The sequence below is a fragment of the Symsagittifera roscoffensis genome, chromosome 1, assembly GCF_963678635.1.
Source record: "Symsagittifera roscoffensis chromosome 1, txSymRosc1.1, whole genome shotgun sequence".
NCBI lineage: Eukaryota > Metazoa > Xenacoelomorpha > Acoela > Convolutidae > Symsagittifera > Symsagittifera roscoffensis.
This window is the reverse complement of record NC_087062.1, coordinates 1,756,404-1,762,915: the sequence shown is the minus strand read 5'-3', so window position 1 is coordinate 1,762,915 and position 6,512 is coordinate 1,756,404.

Genomic DNA, 6,512 nt, shown 5'->3' with positions numbered 1-6,512 from the left:
GATTAATTTTGAAAAAAAAATCTAATTTAATCCATTTATTTTAGGTACTGAAATCAAGGGCGGATTTAGGGGGAGGGGGGCGAGGGGCGGACGCCCCCGTTAGGGATTCGACCTCCTGTCGACCCTTTGGTACTTTTTAAGAAATCCAAAATATCCTAAAATTTTTCTAAAGGCGCCTTTGGCGCCAATATATAGTAATTTTGAGAGGGAGCGCGCGCCAAAAAAACGCGATATTTTGACAACATTTTCCAAAAAGTGCCAAAAAACGGCTTTTTTGAACTGTTTGTTCAAAAAAATTTTTGCAGCGCAAGAAATTGGGCCAAAACAGCGTCTTTTTAGTGCTTATCAAATTTGTCAGCCTAAAAAAAGGTCGTCAAAATTTCGAATCATTTTTTGAAAAACCTCCTCCCCCCTCGAGAAAATTCTAGATCCGCCCCTAACTGAAATAAAATACTTTTGCCAAAATAATCCATTATAGTTGACTAATTTTGAAATAAAACTCCATTATAAACTATTATAACAGATTATAATCCACTTTGATTTCAGAACTAATTTCGATTATCTTTTGCAGAATTTTTGCAAGTTTTTCAAGAAAGTTGCAAACTGTGCAACGTCTTTTAGTAAATTCCATGACTTTTCTGCCATTTATGCTTTGCCCTTCTTCTTTAGTCAAAATTTAAAATTTACCCCCAGTTTAAAGTTTACCCACTAGAGAATTTTTTACCCCCAGAACAGGCGGCAGTTGCTCAACGTCAACCTGCTTCCCTCCCAAATTCTACCAATAAATAGTCCCCCGTTCAAGAATAACGCCCGGTGGGGGAGGGTTAGGGTTAGGGTTAGGGTTAGGGTTAGGGTTAGGACAGCAACTGCATTAAACAAAAAATGAAATGGATCTGAAAAAAAGTAGAACTCAAGAAAAACCAATCAAAAACCAGGCCACAATTTTGGCTATCTTTCTGCCCTTCAATCCATGCGTTGTCAAGGCAGTTCAACAACAAACAAAAAACTATATCCGTTTTTCTTGCAGCCATGAGAAATTTTTTCTGAATATTCTTTTAAAATAACTATTGAAATGGTTTTTATCCATCTGATACGACCTTCAACCTCGTACAAACTGAAACTGCGCGAGAAAAAACCTAGCTGCGGAGCAAGGTTGAGCTTGAAAACTTAAACAAACTGAGAAAACCAACTTAAAAACACTGCAGAACAAATTTTTCTCCCATTCTCTGCAATTAAATAGAATAAAATAAGAAAATAAATAATTGGGAAATCAAATGTAAGAACTGGTTACTTTGTGGCCTGCAGTTATAAGGCAAAATAAGACTGCTCGTACGTTCTTGAACATTATGACTGCTCTCTATCGTCGATCACAAGCTCATTGTTTAAAAAAAACCTGAGAAAAATTCCAATTTTTTTGGAAGTTTTAACTTTTTTAAATTTGTGATTTCTGAATTTTAATAAGAGATATCTTTTTAAAGTTGAGGTTCATACAACAATAAATTCAGATAATAAAAACAGATTCCGTCAAAAATGCAGCGTTAAAATTGAAAACTGACTGAATAAAAAACCCTCCTAAGTATAAACATTCATTGTTCTTCAAAAATCTAAACAAAAATGCTCATACGGCAAATGAATAGCAGTTTGCAGTTTTCATTGTTTCAAGAGTTTTGATTCAAGTAAACAGCTTTCAATTGCTTCCATAGAGGGTGGATTACCAAAAACCCAAAGAATAGACCAAAAATGGCTCTTTCTCATTCATTTCACTGTGATCGTGTTTTTTTTTACTAAATGCGTGTTTTTACAATGTAAAATTTGAAAAAAAGCAGTGTTCGTTTTGATCCCCGTACACGCTATGTAAAGTACAAATGATATACTTTCGGATGTAGGGCATTAACAAATAGACCAAATAGCATACTTCAATTCCTTGTCGAAACATTCTAAGCTCGAAAAATTCTCGAACATATTCTAAGGATTAAGTCTTTGCTTACGCGTTGGTAGCACCAAATAAATCTTGCGTTATTTATCCAAGTGAGTCCAAATTAGCTAAATTTTAGGCCCCGTACCTTTAAAAAAAAGATCCCATCTGAAATATTTTTTTAAATTAAAGCTCAGGACAACAAAACTTTTTGAATGATATAACAAAATGCCGTCAACAATGGCTCATTGAAAAGCCGAAATTTATCTGAAGAAAAAACCACCGAGCACAAATATTGCGTTACTTCCGTTATGAACGTGTGAACAATGAGGAAGTATGCATTCAGACTATTCGTTCACTTAAAGCCAGATATCACAAATAAACGCCAGATTCATTCGAATGGTAGCTGACATAGAAGCCTGTTCAGAGGTGATATTGTAGCCAATTGCTTTTTGACACTACTTTAAAATATTCCGTCGAAAATTGATATTCAAGAAGTCAAAATTTGTCTGGAAAAAAACTCCCCGGGCACAAATAATCTGTCACTTTATTATAAACAGTAACAAAAAGTACAAGCATGATAGACAATTTTATTCAACATGCAAAAATTCATTGTATTAGGACAAATTTTCTTGGCTCTTTTCCACTCCCTCATTTGCTATTCACTTTGAAACACTAATTTCACGTTAACATGCTGAAAAGACATTTTACATGGTGAAAAAATTATTTCTTGTACGCACAAATTTTTTATCATACTTTACATCGTAGCATCTCGCATTCAGCCATAATAGCATGTAACACAATAAAAAAAACTGGAAAAAAAAGAATTGTGGAGACAAAAACTAAAAGAACCTGTTTCTTATTTCTCGAAACAGAAAATGAAATGAAGTGGGAAAGTGGAAAAAGCTGTTATACACTAAAATTGATGCCAATGTTAGGTGGGCGGGGGCGGGATTGGTAGGAGGGTAAGGAGCCGTGATAATTTCTCAGCGAGCAGTTTTGTTAATGAAAATAAATCGAAAAAAATAATCTTGCCAATTGAAAAAAATTTAGTTTTTCTTGAAAGCTTTTACATACACTTAGCATTTAGAAGTTGTGCTGAAAATCACCCTTTTTAAAAGAAAATCACCACTAATTTTCTATATCATTGTAAGATTTTCACTCGTCCGAATAAATGTTACTATCTGATGTATTGCTTTTTTTTTATGATGGGCATGAGCAAATCTTTAGTGTAATTTTCCAACACATACAAAAAACAATTTCCAGTTTTCCTGTAGATACCTCCAAACACCAATTGTTCTCTGACCGCTCTGATCCTATTGTACTTCCTTTTTACAAATTGATTCTCATCAGTTTCAACGGTGTTGCGTTTTCCTTCAATTTTTTTGGATTCTAATAAAGAAACTATGCACAAACTTCTCGAACAAAAATTATTTCAATTGACAGTCGTGGTATGACCAATTCCAAGTTCCTGTTCACAAAACTTGATCGAAGCATATTTTTCAGCAGTACAAGAAAAGTGTCACCTGTTGATAGCTGAGATGAGTGCCTTCTAGCGACGTTCCTGCTTTCAATTGTTTTTGTTTTCTGCATTTTTTTTGACCACATCTCCATCGATCTTTGCGATCCGAAATATTAATTTCATCTCGTGTTCACATTCACAGTATCTTGTTCCATGTAAAGTTTTTCTGCTTTGCAGAAATTCAATCGAAAGTTCTATAGCAGAACACAATTTATACAGCTCGATAAAATTCATTTTCATGTTTTTTTTTCATGCCTTGCCGGTAATTTCAATATAGCTTCCCGCATTTTTGGTGTAGGGTTTGAATAGAATATTTTTTTTGTTAAATTTCCAAATTCCTGTAGTTGGAATTGTACCAATAAAAAACTTCGTTTTCAAAATCAAGTTTCAAAAATTGATGACAAAAAAATCAGCAAATTAAAAGGGAGAGAACTGGAAAAGAGCGCACAATTTGAATGACTAACTCGAAAGATATTTGGTCTTGTTATAAAACTCGTAGAACCTCTCGTCACATCAAAAAAGTATGCTTACATAAGGAAGGAGAAAAAAATTAACAAGGGGGTGGGGTGGGAGGAGACGCTTCCTTTCAGGGATTCTGCTCCCTCAAATTTTAAAGGATCCCCTTTGGTATTTTTTGACATTTTTTTGCAGTGAAAACCCCAAAATTTTTCCAGAAGCATTTTTGGCGCCAATATATACCAATTTTAAAAGGGAGCGAGCGCCGAAAATGGGCAATTTTTTGGAAGAAAAACTTCCAAAAAAAGCCCAAAAACGGCATTTTGACCTGTTTTTTTTTTAAATTGGCCTCCGGTGCAGAAAATTTTGTCAAAATAGTGTCTTTATAGTGTTCTGGGAGCGCTCGGAAAACCAATTTGGTCAACCTCACAAAATATCGACAAAAATTTGAAAATTCTCTCCTCGAAAGTTCTTAGAACCGCCCCTGATTTCCTTCCAGAGTTTTAAAGTCAGTTTGATCCAACGTACAATCAGTACAAATAGTCCTTTCATTAAAATTTATTTCTTAAACGTGCGTTTTTAAAATGCACTAAAATTGCAATTAATTATTAATTTCACCAAAACTGAAGGAAGGATAAACATTGATCAACGGAAGAAGATACATTTGTTTTCTCTGCCAGAATCGGCGCATGTTCTGTTTATGTGAACTGAGTTTAGCGCAAGATAGCTGTTTGATTTTTAAAAATGACACAACTTGGATTGAAGAAAGAGGAGATTGAAGGCGAAAATGACCTGAAGAATTTCTTGGAAAAGGAGCGTGAAAAGTGTGGGAACAAACACAGGTCTTTTCCATTATTGCCCGTATAAAATTTTAGCATAGACTCTTTTTGATTTCCCCCTACATTTCAAATTTTCCGTTTTCTCAGTTGTTTTACGTGTTTTTATGGCTAAATGCGTGATGTTACGATGTAAGGTATGAAAAACAAATCTGTTCATAAATGTTAGTTTGCTCACCGCTCCATATTTTATTGCATTATGACAACGTTGAAATGTTTTTTTTTAAGATTGAATTTCATGTGTGAGAAGGGGGGTGGAAAAAGCCCCTATAATACAAACACCCCATTTTCTTTTCCCATCCCACCTCACAAAAGCATCAGGGAGGTAGAAAAAGAGCATCACCGCAAGATGGGACTATATTTTTTGTACATGCAGAGGGCTATAATGGGTATGAGCCTACAGGACTGCCAAGTTTGCACCGGAAGATGAAAAGTGTCTGAGTCGGAGATTTGCAAGTTTCGCGGTACGAGACGAGGAAGAACTGATTCGGATCTTGGTGATTGGACGAGAGAAGAGTGGGAAGAGCTCCTTCATTGCGGGTGCAACTCAGTGTCCCGATTTCAGATACTTTGTCAAGGTCAGAAAAATAATCGCAGTTTCATTTTTTCACACTTTTGAAATTAGGATTTCTCACAAGAGAACAATAAGGTTTTTTCAAAGAGCGCCACTTCATGATCAGTTTCCAGGGATAAACGCAGCTAATTGCTCAAAAAAACTTAAAAAAAAGGAAACGGCAACTTTGGAAAGTTTGTAGACTCTTTTCTCCTTTCACGATGAAAAGTGACACGCGGACTTTTTAGGTCATGATACACACATTTAGACACTAATACTCAACTATGTAAAACAACTAGTTGCCCAAAAAATGATGTTCATGTGAGGTGGGGGGGGGGGGGGGGCAGCTTGTCAATAATTACGTTGGCTAAGCAGGTTACGGGGCAACGGAAGAGCAAAAAAAGCAACCGCAATGTGAATAACGCTAATAGTTCTTCCACAATCCCCTCACTTAACACGAGCATCAATTTTATGGTGTAGCGAGTGGTTTTACGAAGTTAATTATGAAGACCAAATATGTTTGTCATAGCTTTATTAGTTCGCATGAAAAATTTGGTAACAATCGAACAATTTAAACAAAATTCTGACTTCTAAACATTTGCAGGTGGGGAAAAAGAAAAAGAGCAACACGCTCATGCTTGTTTCAGAAGCAATTTGAAGTGACGTTGAAGGTCACAGCGGACACTCGCATGTCCAAAATGGCCTCTTTTGCCCCGTTCACTCTTGAGTTGACGGAGATCTCCTTCGAGGCACTCAACAGCAGTGCCCATGCTCTGGAGGCACTGAGAGGTGGCAGTTATTGGGCAGTCGTGTGGACTGTGGATCTGAGCAGACTGGCCTCCAAAGGGGGGCTGAAAGACGAATTGACACACATGCGCAAAATACTAGGTTGTCCTCATTTTTCTACTTGGTTCCTCTGCCTTCGCGATACTTTTGGCCCTCCTCAGCCTCACATAAGCATCAGTTTTATGGTATAACGAGAGGTCGAGGGGTTTACAAGGTTGAGCATGTAGAGACCAAGTCGCATGTATTTCATGGCCGAATTAGTCAATTTTTGTAACAATCGGACAAGGTGAGCAAAAAAAAAATTGCAAGTGAAGGAGGAGGAGGAGGAGGAGGAGGAGGGGTGTTGAAGTGGTAACGTCTCCGCCTCTCAATCGAAGGGTCGGATGTTCGAAGCCCCCCATGATCCGCGCTCGTTGCTTGAGGATGAGGCAACATTACCCGGCC